Source organism: Podarcis pityusensis (assembly GCF_964106645.2).
Source record: "Podarcis pityusensis genome assembly, chromosome: W".
NCBI classification, from domain to species: Eukaryota; Metazoa; Chordata; class Lepidosauria; order Squamata; family Lacertidae; genus Podarcis; species Podarcis pityusensis.
In genome coordinates this window covers 36,161,035-36,174,771 of record NC_138045.1, presented here as the reverse complement: position 1 = coordinate 36,174,771, position 13,737 = coordinate 36,161,035, and the positions used below count along the sequence as shown (strand labels likewise).

General features: G+C 40.3%; 1 protein-coding gene and 1 pseudogene across 2 annotated transcripts in view; both read right to left on the bottom strand.

Annotated features, from left to right (window-relative positions):
* The window catches only part of LOC308467666 (spectrin alpha chain, non-erythrocytic 1-like), a gene marked incomplete at its 3' end in the record, with an annotated part of 42,231 nt that extends 30,708 nt beyond the window's left edge, over positions 1-11,523 (bottom strand). Inside the window, exon 1 of the mRNA XM_080989386.1 lies at positions 11,343-11,523. The remainder of the gene's footprint in view (positions 1-11,342) is intronic.
* Positions 1-13,737, bottom strand: part of LOC308467697 (inositol polyphosphate 5-phosphatase OCRL-like) — a 552,529-nt pseudogene that overhangs the window by 384,483 nt on the left and 154,309 nt on the right. The window lies entirely within an intron of this gene.

Sequence of the window (13,737 nt, the reverse complement as noted above, 5' to 3'; positions counted from 1 at the left end):
TGGAAGCTGAAAATTATATATATTTTAAACCAGAATAAACTATATATTTTAAACCAGGATAAGATGGAAGCTGAAAATTATATATATTTTAAACCAGAATAAACTATATATTTTAAACCAGGATAAGATGGAAGCTGAAAATTATATATATTTTAAACCAGAATAAACTATATATTTTAAACCAGGATAAGATGCAAGCTGAGAACTATATATTTTAAACCAGGATAAACTATATCTTTTAAACCAGGATAAAATGGAAGATGAGAACTGTATATTTTAAACCACGATAAGATGCAAGCTGAAAACTATATATATTTTAAACCAGGATAAACTATATATATTAAACCGGGATAAGACGCAAGCTGAAAATTATATATATTTTAAACCAGGATAAACTATATATTTTAAACCAGGATAAGACGCAAGGTGAGAACTACCGTATTTTTCGCTCTATAACACGCACCAGACCATAACACGCACGTAGTTTTTAGAGGAGGAAAACAAGAAAAAAAATATTCTAAACGAAATAGTGGATATATGATTTTTTGTGGTTCATGCTGTGGCCACAGACATGTGATCTGACAGTGAGTTGGAGTAGCCCAATGCAAAAATCCTGAGGATCCGTGTGGATCCATGCTTTGTAATCACGGAAGAGGGAAGGAAGGGGAACCATGGATCCTCTGCTCACGACTGCAGCAGATCCCCCCCGCCACCCGCAGGCATTCGCTCCATAACACGCACAGACATTTCCCCTTACTTTCTAGGAGGAAAAAAGTGAGTGTTATGGTGCAAAAAATACGGTATATATTTTAAACCATAATAAACTATATATTTTAAACCAGGATAAGATGGAAGCTGAAAATTATATATATTTTAAACCAGAATAAACTATATATTTTAAACCAGGATAAGATGGAAGCTGAAAATTATATATATTTTAAACTAGGATAAACTATATATTTTAAACCAGGATAAAATGGAAGATGAGAACTGTAAATTTTGAACCCGGATAAGATGCAAGCTGAAAATTATATATATTTTAAACCAGGATAAACTATATATTTTAAACCGGGATAAGACGCAAGCTGAGAACTGTCCGGAGGCGGCGCGTTCGGTAATGGCGGTCCTCTTCAGTTGCTGAAGGGGAAGCTCCGCGGAAACGGGTCGTCCGCTACGGCGAAGTGGAGACCCACATCGGAAAACCACAGGCAGAGTGAGCCTGTGGCCGTGGGACTCGGCGGGCACCAAAAGCGCCCCCCAAAACGCAGAAGGGACCCCGTAAGGGGCCTCGGAACGTGGACGGGAGCGCGGTGCTGTGAGTCGATCGCTCTTTCCGTGTGAGCGAAGCCGCATAGCTGCTGCCGAAGAGCGCTGCCTTTTTTCCTGGACTATTGGATTTGAAACAGCAACCCGTGAGTAAAGGGGACTAAAATAATCTAAATTAATCTTTTAAAATTTGGACAAAGCGGGAGATGTAACCAGGAAGTCCATCTCCCTATTTTGCTGAAGTTTTAAAGCAATGACTCTTTCTCTGAAGCCTTTGAGATAAGTTTAAACTTTCTTTTAACTTGGTGCATGAGCTGAACTGTCGCGTGGATTAAAGGGATTTACCCTCTTTTTTCTTCTTTTTTTCTGGACTTTGGATATTGGTTCTTTCCTCTCCCTGTGGATTTACAAATTTTGCAAGGGAACCCAGGTACTTGACTGCCTGAATATTGAAGCTGTCAGTTTGCGGACTTTACTATGTTTTATTGAATTGCTACATCTGAGCTCTTGGACTAGTTATTTGGATACATTGTTTTTTTGGCACTTTTCCTGAAACAGTGTTTAAACAAGGACTTTCTCTGCTCTTAAAAAAAGATTTGAAGGTTATCTTTTTTTTTTAACATAGAACTGCTGGGACTTTGTTTGACTCTAGGGAAACTTTTTAAGTTTGGGAATAAATTTTTTGGAAACTTTCCTTTGTTTTAACTCCCTCTACTGGACTGGATTATAATTGCTTGGGACTGGTGTTTTTCCCTTTTCTGCCTTAACTTTTTGTTTACTCTTTGGGCTGGTGGTTTCCCATGGGAAGATAAACAACTTGACCTTGACACACAGACAGGACTGGAATGAGTGGCACTGGGAAAACAAGAGCTGCTAAAGCGAAAGCAAAACAACTTCCACAACTTTCTCAACTTCCACAACTTTCTCAAACAACATTGACTTCTCAGCTGCGTCGATCATCAGTTCCCACGGTTTTGGGAACACAAGAAATAGAAACTGAATTGACTCCACTAGAAGGCATGGCATCTGGAGGAAATGAATCAGTATTAGAAAAAATCTTTGAGAAATTGGAATCTTTAGACAAAAAAGTGGACGCACAATCGGCTAAGATTGACCAAAATACTGCCAGCCTAAATAAACTGACTGAACAATCTAACCTGCACGCACAATCAATTGGTAAGCTTTTTGAAGCAACCACAGAGAATCGTAAGTTGGCTGAGGAGGCCAACCAGAAAGTGGACGCAGTGAAAAAGGAGGTCACACCTTTGCAAAAACAGGTGGGTGAACATCAGGCCTACCTGTCTATGGTTGAACTACGCTCTAGGGAGAATAATCTGAGGCTTAGATCAATTGCAGAACTTGAGCAGGGGAACTTGATGGACTATTTGACTAAAGAATTTTCTAAGTTCTGGAATTTGGAGGAAGATAAAGACTTTAAAATTGTTAGTGCCTTTAGACTTGGAAGAGTACTAAAGAAAGACAGAGCCAGAGACTGCTTGATTACTTTGAGATCTAGGGAGGAAAGGGAAAGAATACTAGGCTTACATTACGGAAAGTCACTTGTAATTCAGGACAAGAGAGTCGAAATCTACAAAGATATCCCTAAACAACTTCTGGATCTTAGAACCACCTATACGGAACTAACAAAATTGCTGAGAAGCAACTCAATTCTCTTTAGGTGGGAATTTCCTCAAGGATTATCCTTTACATTCAGAGGGAAGAAAGTGAAAATTAAAACACCGGAAGATAAAGATAAATTTCTGCACGACTACGGAGAAGACCTTCTGAAAGGGACTACGGGGCCTGAGGCCTGGCCACCACCACCGCCTGGATCTACACCTTTGGGATCTGACGACCAGAAGGAAAAGCCCCTATCTACCGAATAACAGATCTTTCCAGGATGTCTCTGCAACTTCTTAGCTGGAATATTAATGGCGTAAATTCTCCGGAAAAAAGGAGAAGGGTATTTCATATATTAAAGAAAGAACAATTGGACATTATTTGCTTGCAAGAAACACATGTGACTAGGCTCCATAGAAAGGTGTTAATTAATAAAAGATTAGGCCAAGAATTTATTTCATCGGACAGAGTTAAAAAAAGAGGAGTGGTGATTTATGCAAAGGAGAGCCTATCACCAAAATTCCTTTTTAAAGATGAGCAAGGAAGAATTTTGGCAATTGAAATACAAACTCAAGGTGAAAAGTTTTTGATACTGGGAATCTACGCACCTAACGAAGGGAAATCGGAATTTTTTAAGAAGCTGCATGAGATGATGCTGGATTATCTGGACTATAGCAACATCATTATGATGGGAGACATGAATGGGGTGGTGTCTACAAATATGGATAAATCACAAAGTCAAAACATTTCAAAAGATGGCAGACTACCTAAAACTTTTTTTGAATTGACTGACAATATGGACTTGATTGACATTTGGAGAACAAAAAACCCACTAGGTAAAGAAGGAACTTTCTTTTCTGAAGCCCAATTGTCGTGGACAAGAATCGACCAAATCTGGATAACTAGAGGTCTGGCACCTAAGATTAGAAAAGTGGAAATCTGCCCAAAGACTTGCTCCGACCATAATGCAGTAAAGATGGATATGAGACTAATTACAGCCGGCTCCTTTAGATGGAGGATGAATGACAACCTGTTCAGAGATCAAGAGATCATTAAAAAGGCCCAGAAAACCTTAAAGGACTATTTTGAAGTAAACTTGAACACTACTGTGGAAAAAAGAGTAATCTGGGACGCAAGTAAAGCTGTTATGAGGGGGTTTCTGATACAACAGAATACTATTAAGAAAAGAGCACAGAACGAGAAAAAGGATAAGATCTTGGAGAAAATTAAGGATTGTGAGAAAAAGTTAAGATCGAAACCGAAGTCACAGGAAATTCTGAGAGAAATTAAGCTTTTTCAAGCACAATACTCCAAATTGTTAAATCAGGAAGTGGAGTGGAAAATCAAGTTAATGAAACAAAGATCATTTGAATCGGCAAATAAATGTGGGAAACTGCTAGCATGGCAGTTGAAAAAGAGACAAAAACTAAACACAGTGACTAATCTAGAGATGGAAGGGAGAAATATCCAGAATCCTGTGGAGATCAGAAAGTGTTTCCAGAGATACTTTAAGCAACTTTACACTCAAGGGCCACAAGATGAGACAGAGATAGACCAATTTTTGGGAAGGAATGGACTACCAAAATTGTCTCAAGAGAACAGGACAATCTTGAACCACAAAATAACACAACAAGAGATTGAAGGTGCCATTCAGAATATGCAATTGGGCAAATCTCCAGGGCCAGATGGGCTTACCTCCAAATATTATAAGATACTGAAAGATTATTTGACGCAGCCGTTAATGGAGGTTTGCAATGAGATTATGGAGGGGAAGAGGGCACCGGAATCGTGGAAAGAAGCTTTCATCACATTGATACCTAAATCAGAAACTGAAAAGACACAACTTAAGAACTACCGTCCCATCTCTCTCCTGAATGTGGATTACAAAATTTTTGCTGATATTTTGGCAGGTAGATTTAAAAAAGTTTTAAAGGAAGTAATTCACAAGGACCAGGCTGGTTTTCTCCCAGGTAGACATCTGTTTGATAACACTAGGAATATTACTGATATTTTGGAACTTTTACAAACAAATGTTAATACAAAAGCTGTGTTGATCTTTATAGATGCGGAGAAGGCCTTTGATAATATTTCTTGGAAGTTTATGAAGAAAAATCTTGAAGGGATGGGAGTGGGACGGGGGTTTGAAAATGGTATAGAGGCAATATATTCAGAACAAAAAGCTAAATTGATAGTTAACAATGTGGTGACAGAAGAGTTCAAGATAGAGAAAGGAACACGACAAGGTTGCCCCATATCCCCTTTGTTATTTATTTCGGTCCTGGAGGTGCTCCTAAACATGATCAGAGGGGACCGGTTGGTTGAAGGGATTCAGGTCGGAGATAAACAGTACAAATTGAAAGCTTTTGCAGATGATTTGGTTTTGACATTGCAGAAGCCAGAATCTAGTACGAAAAGAGCTTTAGAATTGATTCATGAGTTTGGTCGGATGGCAGGTTTTAAATTAAACAAGCAAAAGACAAAGGTTTTGGAAAAAAATTTGACAACTGAGGAAGTAGAAAGATTTCAGAAAGAGACAGACTTAACAGTTGTTAAGAAGGTAAAATACCTAGGGGTTAATATGACTGCTAAAAATTTGAATTTATTTAAGGACAACTATGAAAAGTGTTGGACAGAAATTAAAAAGGACTTAGAAAGTTGGTCAAGATTAAAACTTTCCTTGTTGGGCCGAATTGCTGTGATAAAGATGAATGTATTGCCAAGAATGTTGTTTTTGTTTCAGACCCTACAGATTGTGGACAGAGTGGAATGTTTTACAAAGTGGCAGAGAGATATTTCTAAATTTGTCTGGCAGGGCAAAAAGCCCCGAATAAAATTTAAAATCTTAACGGATGCAAAGGAAAGAGGGGGGTTTGCCCTGCCGGACTTAAGGTTATACTACGAAGCTGCGGCTCTCTGCTGGATGAAAGATTGGTTACTTTTAGAGAACACTGACGTCCTGGATCTGGAAGGGTTTAATAATGCTTTTGGATGGCATGCATACTTGTGGTACGACAAGGTAAAAATTCATAAGGCTTTCAAGAGCCATATTGTCAGGAAGGCCGTGTTTAAGGTCTGGGTAAAATACAAAGATTTATTAGAAAATAAGACCCCAAGGTGGTTGTCACCTATGGAAGCCAAGGCCCCGAAAAGACTCAATATGGAGGCCAATTGGCCAAAATATTGGGAAATACTAGAGAAGGAAGGAGTCACTTGGAGATTGCAGAGTTTCGAGAAATTAAAGGAGAAAGTGCAAAAATTGGTTACACTATGCTCAGATTAGAGAGGTCGCTAGACAAGAAAATAGGTTTCCAGGTGGAAAAATCGAAATTAGAAACTGAACTGTTAGAACCAAAAACTAAGGTACTCTCAAAAATGTATAACTTGCTGTTGAAATGGAATACGCAGGATGAAACTGTCAAATCAGCTATGATAAAATGGGCACAGGATATTGGGTACAACATTATGTTTGCTGACTGGGAAAAGTTATGGACCACCGGAGTGAGGTTCACGGCATGTAATGCCTTGAAAGAAAATATTATGAAAATGATATACAGGTGGTACATGACCCCAGTCAAGCTGGCAAAAATATATCACTTGCCTGATAATAAATGTTGGAAATGTAAGGAAACTGAAGGAACATTCTTTCACCTCTGGTGGACGTGCCCAAGGATCAAGACCTTCTGGGAAGTGATTTACAATGAGTTAAAAAAGGTATTTAAGTATACCTTCCTTAAGAAACCAGAGGCCTTCCTTCTGGGCATCGTGGGCCAAGGGGTGTTAAAGAAAGATCAAACTTTTTTTATGTATGCAACAACAGCAGCAAGAATACTCATCGCAAAGTATTGGAAGACCCAAGATTTACCCACACTGGAAGAATGGCAGATGCAACTGATAGAATACATGGAGTTGGCTGAAATGACCGGCAGGATTCGAGACCTGGGAGAAGAGATGGTGGAAGAGGACTGGAAAAAATTTAAGGACTATCTACAAAAACATTATAAGTTGTATGAATGTTAGGAGAATGCACGATTGAATGAAATATGGCTGCAGTAATCTTATTGTAAGACATATGAAAATAAATGAAAAGGACGTAATTTGGAGTAACACTATTGGAAATTTATATAATAAGAATGGAAATAAGGTAACAAATTGCTGCATGTAACGATAAGATTGAGAACGCAGGGAAGGGAGATGTGAGGAAGTCTGAAGATTATGAAACTATGATTTGTGAACAACATTTATTTCAATCTGTACTTTTTGATCTTTTCTATTTTTTTCTTTTCTTTACTCTAACTTTATTTTATATTCTTGTATGTTATATGGTGATGGTAATTTGTATGTTTGGTGTTTCTTAAAAAAAAAAGAATTCCAATAAATATCTTATTAAAAAAAAAAGACGCAAGCTGAGAACTATATATTTTAAACCAGAATAAAGTATATATTTTAAACCAGGATAAACTATATATTTTAAACCAGGATGAAATGGAAGATGAGAACTGTATATTTTAAACCAGGATAAGATGCAAGCTGAAAATTATATATATTTTAAACCAGGATAAACTATATATTTTAAACCGGGATAAGATGCAAGCTGAGAACTATATATTTTAAACCAGAATAAACTATATATTTTAAACCAGGATAAAATGCAAGAGGAAAACTATATATTTTAAACCAGGATAAACTACATATTTTAAACCGGGATAAGACGCAAGCTGAGAACTATATATTTTAAACCAGAATAAACTATATATTTTAAACCAGGATAAACTATATATTTTAAACCAGGATAAACTATATATTTTAAACCGGGATAAGACGCAAGCTGAGAACTATATATTTTAAACCAGGATAAAATGGAAGATGAGAACTGTATATTTTAAACCAGGATAAACTATATATTTTGAACCAGGATAAGATGCAAGCTGAAAATTATATATATTTTAAACCAGGATAAACTATGTATTTTAAACCGGGATAAGATGCAAGCTGAGAACTATATATTTTAAACCAGGATAAACTATATATTTTAAACCAGGATAAACTATATATTTTAAACCAGGATAAAATGGAAGATGAGAACTGTATATTTTAAACCAGGATAAGATGCAAGCTGAAAACTATATATATTTTAAACCAGGATAAACTATATATATTAAACCGGGATAAGACACAAGCTGAAAATTATATATATTTTAAACCAGGATAAACTATATATTTTAAACAAGGATAAGATGCAAGCTGAAAATTATATATATTTTAAACCAGGATAAACTATATATTTTAAACCGGGATAAGACGCAAGCTGAGAACTATATATTTTAAACCAGGATAAACTATATATTTTAAACCGGGATAAGACGCAAGCTGAGAACTGTATATTTTAAACCAGGATAAAGTATATATTTTAAACCGGGATAAACTATATATTTTAAACCATGATAAAATGGAAGATGAGAACTGTATATTTTAAACCAGAATAAACTATATATTTTAAACCAGGATAAGATGCAAGCTGAAAATTATATATATTTAAAACCAGGATAAACTATATATTTTAAACCGGGATAAGACGCAAGCTGAGAACTATATATTTTAAACCAGAATAAAGTATATATTTTAAACCGGGATAAACTATATATTTTAAACCGGGATAAGACGCAAGCTGAGAACTATATATTTTAAACCAGAATAAAGCATATATTTTAAACCGGGATAAACTATATATTTTAAACCGGGATAAGATGCAAGCTGAGAACTATATATTTTAAACCAGAATAAACTATATATTTTAAACCGGGATAAGACGCAAGCTGAGAACTATATATTTTAAACCAGAATAAACTATATATTTTAAACCGGGATAAGACGCAAGCTGAGAACTATATATTTTAAACCAGGATAAACTATATATTTTAAACCGGGATAAGACGCAAGCTGAGAACTATATATTTTAAACCAGGATAAAATGGAAGATGAGAACTGTATATTTTAAACCAGGATAAGATGCAAGCTGAAAATTATATATATATTAAACTAGGATAAACTATATATTTTAAACCAGGATAAAATGGAAGATGAGACCTGTATATTTTGAACCGGGATAAGATGCAAGCTGAAAATTATATATATTTTAAACCAGGATAAACTATATATTTTAAACCGGGATAAGACGCAAGCTGAGAACTATATATTTTAAACCAGAATAAAGTATATATTTTAAAGCAGGATAAACTATATATTTTAAACCGGGATAAGACGCAAGCTGAGAACTATATATTTTAAAGCAGAATAAAGTATATATTTTAAACCGGGATAAACTATATATTTTAAACCGGGATAAGACGCAAGCTGAGAACTGTATATTTTAAACCAGGATAAGATGCAAACTGAAAATTATATATATTTTAAACCAGAATAAAATGCAATTGAAAACCAGAATAAAATGCAAGGGGAAAATTCTATATATATTTAAAAACCAGAATAAATGCAATTGGAAAATCAGAATATATTTTAAAAAACAGAATCACATCCAATGGGAAAAGGAGATGATTTTTGAATCCACCAGTGGAAAACCAGGATTTTTCCAAAGAGAAAATGAGATCCCAGTGGGATTTTTTTTTTAAAGCGGGAAGGGTTAACAGATCCCGGCTGCGAAAAAAGATTTCTGCCAATGCTATTTTTGACAGCGCAGCTGATCTGGGGAAAAGGGGCTGTTTATTTTGCGTTTTCTGGCTGCAGGGGAAAAAATGGTTTGGGAAAGGGCGGATCCCCTGGAGAGATCCTGTGGGAAAGGGCGGGTCCCCTGGAGAGATCTTTTGGGAAAGGGAGGATTCCTTGCAAAGCTTTGGGAAATGGCAGGTCCCCTGCAGAGATCCTTTGGGGGGAAAGCAGATTCCTTGCAGAGCTTTGGGAAAGGGCAGCTCCCCTGCAGAGATCCTTTGGGAACAGGCAGATCCCTTGCAGAAATCCATTGGGAAAGGGCGGGTCCCTTGCAAAGCTTTGGGAAAAGAAAGATTCCCTGCAAAAATGCTTTGGGAAGGGGCAGATTCCTTGCACAGGGCAGATTCCCTGCAGAAATCCTTTGGGAAAGGGCAGATTCCCTCAAAAATGCTTTGGGAAAAAGCAGACTCCTTGCAAAGCTTTGGGAAGGGCCTGATCCCCTGCCCTGAGCAGATTCCCTGCAGAAATCCCTTGGGAAAGGGCAGATTCCTTGCAAGGGGCAGATTCCCTGCAAACAATGTGTTGGATCCCTGCAGAAATCCTTTGGGAAAGGGCAGATCCCTTGCAGAAATCCACTGGGAAAGGGAGGATCCCTTGCAAAGCTTTGGGAAAGGAAAGATTCCCTGCAAAAATGCTTTGGGAAAAAGCAGATTCCTTGCAAAGCTTTGTGAAGGGCCCGATCCCCTGCCCTGAGCAGATTCCCTGCCAAAATCCTTTGGGAAAGGGCAGATCCCCTGCCAAAAATTTTTTGGGGAAAGGGCAGATTCCTTGCAGAAAGGCTCTGGGAAAGGGCAGATCCCCTGCAAAGGGCAGATCCCCTGCAAAAAAAAAGCTTTGGGAAAGGGCAGGTCCCTTGCAGAAAGGCTTTGGGAAAGGGCAGATCCCCTGCAATGGACAAATTCCCTGCCAAAAATGCTTTGGGAAAGGGCAGATCCCCTGCAAAGCTTTGGGAAAGGAAAGATTCCCTGCAGAAATCCTTTGGGAAGGGGCAGATTCCTTGCACAGGGCAGATTTCCCGGAAGGGCAGATTCCCTGCAGAAATCCTTTGGGAAAGGGCAGATTCCCTGCAGAAATCCTTTGGGAAGTGGCAGATCACTTGCAAGGGTGAGATTCCCTGCAAACCAGCTTTGGGAAAAAGCAGATTCCCTGCCAGAAAAAGCTTTGGGAAGGGGCAGATCCCCTGCAAGGGGGAGATTCCCTGCAATGAGTAGATTCCCTGCAAAAGTGCTTTGGGAAGGGGCGGATTCCTTGCAAAAAAGCTATAGGAATGTGTTGATTCCCTGCAAAAGTGCTTTGTAAAAGGGCAGATTCCCTGCAAAAAATTGGGAAGGGGCAGATCCCCTGCCCTGAGCAGATCCTTTGCAAAAATGCTTTGGGAAAGGGCGGATTCCCTGCCGAAATGCTTCGGGAGAAAGAAGATCCCTTGCCAAAAATTGCTTCGGGAAGGGCCCGACCCCCCCCGCCCCCCCCCGCCCCGAGCAGATCCCCTGCCTCGATCCTTCGGGAAAGGGCAGATTCCGTGCACGGGGCAGATTCCCTGCAATGGGCGGATTCCTTTAAAAAAGCTTCGGGAGAAAGAAGATCCCTTGCCAAAAATTGCTTCGGGAAGGGCCCGACCCCCCCCCCTGCCCCGAGCAGATCCCCTGCCTCGATCCTTCGGGAAAGGCCGCCGCCCAGCCAGCCGGAAGACAAAGGGAAGCCATTGTTGGGGGATGGGGGAGGAGGAGGCTCACCTTTTCCGGGCTTTCCCCGCTTGGGATCTGGTCGGGATCTGGTCGGCAGAAGAGAAGTTAATGGAGAAGAAAACAAGGGAGTGAAATTCGTTGCAAGGGAGGGAAATCTTCCACCCCAGGCTCGTCGCAGCGGCGTCTGCGGCTCGGAGATAAGCAGCTGCTGCAGAGGCGATGCCGGGCGAAGGGCGGATCCCTGGTGAGCTGACGTGGCGGCGCGGGATTGGCCGGCGGCGGGAGCCACCCGCCCCCTTTGCAGGGGGAGCCGGAGCAAAACTTCGTTTTGCTTTTATTGATTGCTGCTCTGATTGAGTAAGGCAGGCCGACGATGATGATGATGGGAGATTTCTGCATTGCAGGGGGAGAAATCATAACATGATTACTGTTGTTGTAATTATTATTATTATTATTATTATTATTATTATTATTATTTTGCTGCCGGACACCCAGAGTAGCTAGGAAAAGGCAAACCTATTATTATGATGATGATGATGAGATTTCTGCATTGCAGGGGTATAAATCATTACATGATTCCTGTTGTTATTATTATTCTTACTATTTTGCTGCCAGGCACCCAGAGTGGCTGGGAAAAGGCAGACTAATTCTGATTCTACCATTATTGTTTTCATTATTATTATTATTATTATTATTGCAGACGCGGGTGGCGCTGCAGTCTACACAACTTAGCCTCTTGGGCTTGCCGATTGGAAGGTCGGCGGTTCGAATCCCCGCAACGGGGTGAGCTCCCATTGCTCGGTCCCTGCTCCTGCCACCCTAGCAGTTCGAAAGCACATTAAAGTGCAAGTAGATAAATAGGTACCGCTCAAGCGGGAAGGTAAACAGCGTTTCCGTGCGCTGCTCTGGTTCTCCAGAAGCGGCTTAGTCATGCTGGCCACATGACCCGGAAGCTGTACGCCGGCTCCCTCGGCCAATAAAGTGAGATGAGCGCCACAACCCCAGAGTCGGCCACGACTGGACCTAATGGTCAGGGGTCCCTTTACCTTTATACTTAGGGTTCAGTGCTAGGGTTGGTTCGGACTAAGAATAGGGTCAGGATTAGGGTTAAGGGTCAGTGCTAGGTTTAGGTTAGGATTGGTTAGGAATAGGGTCAGGGTTAGGTTTAGGGGTCAGTAGTAGGCTTGGGTTAGGGGTCAGGGCTAGGGTTTGGTTAGGATTAAGAATAGAATTAGGGTTGGGTTAGGAATAGGGTCAGGGTTAGGGTAAGGGGTCAGTGCTAGGGTTGGGTTAGGGTTAGGAATAGGGTCAGTGTTAGGGGTCAGTGCTAGGGTTCTGTTAGGACTAAGAATAGGGTTAGGGCTGGTTTGGAATAGGGTCAGGGTAAGGTTAGGGGTTAATCCAAGGGTTGGGTTGGGGTTCGGAATAGGGTTAGAGTTAGTTGTAAGGGGTCAATCCTAGGATTGGGTTGGGGTTAGGATTAGGGGCCAGTGCTAGGGTTGGGTTAGGGTTAGGAATAGGGTTAGGGTTAGGGGTTAATTCTAGGGTTTTGTTAGGATAAAGAATAGGGTTACTGTTAGGAATAGGGTCAGGGTTAGGGGTCAATGCTAGGGTTGGGGTAGGGTTAGGAATAGGGTCAGGGTTAGGCTTAGGACTTCATGCTAGGGTTGGGTTAGGATTAAGAATAGGATTGGGTTAGGAATAGGGTTAGGGGTCAGTGCTAGGGGTGGGGTGGGGTTAGGGGACAGTGCTAGGGTTGGGTTAGGATTAAGAACACGTTTAGGGTTATGTTTGGGATAGGAATAGGGTCAGGGTAGGGCTAGGGTTATGAGTCAATGATAGGATTGGGTTAATGTTAGGAATAGGGTTAGGGGTCAGTGGTTGGGTTAGCGTTAGAGGTTAGGGCTAGGGTTGGGTTAGGATTAAGAATAGGAATAGGATTAGGGTTATGGGTCATGGCTAGGGTTGGGTTTGGGGTCAGTGCTAGGGTTGGGTTAGGATTACGATTAGGTTCCAGTGCCAGGGTTGTTTTAGGGTTAGGAATAGGATTAGGGTTAGGGCTCAGTGTTGGTTTGGGGTTAGGAACAGGGGTAGGGGTTAGTGATAGGGTTGGGTTAGGATTCAGAATAGGGTTAGGGTTGGGTTAGGAATAGGATCAGGGCTAGTGTTAGGGGTCAATACTAGGGTTGGGTTAGGTATAGGGTTAGGGGTCAGTGCTAGCGTTGGGTTAGGGGTCAATGCTAGGGTTGGATTAGGGTTTGGAATTGGGTTAGGGGTCAGGGCTAGGGTTGATTTAGGATTAAGAATTGAGTTAGGGCTGGGTTAGGAGTAGGGTCAGGGTTAGGGGTCACTGCTAGGGTTTGGTTAGGATTAAGAATAGGGTTAGGGTTGGGTTAGGAATAATTTCAGGGCTAGGGTTAGGGATCAATGCTAGGGTTTTGTT